The 1,564-nt window shown below is 40.6% G+C and overlaps 1 long non-coding RNA gene across 1 annotated transcript; it reads right to left on the reverse strand.

Annotated features, from left to right (window-relative positions):
* Positions 1 to 223: 223 nt before the first annotated feature.
* Positions 224 to 1,307, reverse strand: LOC123088018 (uncharacterized). The gene is made up of 3 exons (XR_006441647.1): positions 1,234 to 1,307; positions 688 to 887; positions 224 to 303 (listed from the first exon to the last, which is right to left on the reverse strand). It is a non-coding gene; the product is annotated as an uncharacterized lncRNA (long non-coding RNA).
* Between the last annotated feature and the right edge of the window lie 257 nt (positions 1,308 to 1,564).

Genomic DNA, 1,564 nt, shown 5'->3' on the forward strand with positions numbered 1-1,564 from the left:
TTACATTCTTCTTGCCTGAGCGCTTGCCTTTTTTACTGGACTTGCGGCCATGAGAACTCTCCCTCTCTGAACCGCTTTGGTCGTCACTTTCATCATCGGAGTTGTCGAAGTCCTTGCTGTCTGCTGAGTGCTTCCTTGATGGTCTCCTTTCCAAGTGGCTGTACCTGGGATCATCTGTTGGGGGATAGGGAGGAGGGTAATATGGGTTCGCCCCAGGGTAGTATGCCCATGGTGGATATCCTGATTGATATGGACCATGATGGTACTCATGGGGAGCTCCTGGGTGGTGAGGTGCCCTGTGATCTGTCAAGCAACGGAAAAACGATTTCTCAGATCCAAGCTCCCTCTCACAGTAAAACAAAGGGGAAACACAAATTAACTGTGCATGCAGATTGACAAAAGAAATTGTACAAATTCAATATGGCTGCACAATTACCAGGCAAAAGGGCCATTTCAAATTGGAAGAAAATTTGCCATGTAAAAATAAAAAAGAAGGCGACTGTATATTAGGAATAATTTGGATCACAATTTTTCGTTAACAAAATCATAAACACATAAAATGTGGCGGTATGGAAGAAATAAAGTGAACAATCATGCAGATAACAAAATCCGCTTATCAACTACAAAAATAAAATACTGAACAAAGTGAGCATTTGGAAAGTAAGTTAAGTCACGGCACCAACATACCAGCTTTAGCAGCATCTTCGCCATTTGTATCTCCATTAGAGACAGACATTGTTTCCTTATCTCCCATAAACATAATCCCAGAAGCATTGAAGGGGGGAAATTCAGAGCGTGTAGACATTATTGTTTCGGGTTCAACGTCAATCCACTGTCCAGTCTCATGTTTTTGCCTCCACAAATCAATGAACTGTGTGCATGCCTTCCTATAAATTGATAGCGACACACACGCAGTTAGGGCTTCTGCACTCACAGAAATTACTTAGAGCTAACTGTTAAACACAGCAAGGAGATCAATCAATGGAGGTGTGTTCCAGTTGATCACGAAAAGGTTCAAGTACAGTAGTAAAGTAAGACATGGACCAAGTACAGTAGTACAGCAACAATCTGAAATGGCGTCGGAATTGGCATCAGAAGGAAATGCAATAAATTATGCAGTTATCATATGGAGTCGGCACAAATTAATCATCAGCCTCAGGGTCACATTATCTACAGGAATATAGGAATACATCAAGCATGATACTACTTCATTCATTAGAAGGCCATACTTACATCAAGCGTGAAGCACCAAAACGCTCTGCGAACGAGATCAAATATATCAGGTTGTCTATATCAAACCCAGCAGCCTTCTCTTTAAGTAAGACAGTCTTGCGAGTCTCCGGCACTCTGAGAAGCTGAACTCTCCAAAACTTTCTAGAAATATATATTTCGATTAACACCTTACCAAGATGCAGATAAATGCTTCTTCCAAGAAAGAAACTCCAAAAAACAAGACATCATCCCAAAAGGTGGAGATAATAAAGTAAACAAAGAGCTGAATTTTATAATAGAATGAGTGTGAGCAATTGTTCATTAGGTAAAAGCATATGTTACTCCACGAAAA

Source organism: Triticum aestivum, chromosome 1B (assembly GCF_018294505.1).
Source record: "Triticum aestivum cultivar Chinese Spring chromosome 1B, IWGSC CS RefSeq v2.1, whole genome shotgun sequence".
Taxonomy (NCBI): domain Eukaryota; kingdom Viridiplantae; phylum Streptophyta; class Magnoliopsida; order Poales; family Poaceae; genus Triticum; species Triticum aestivum.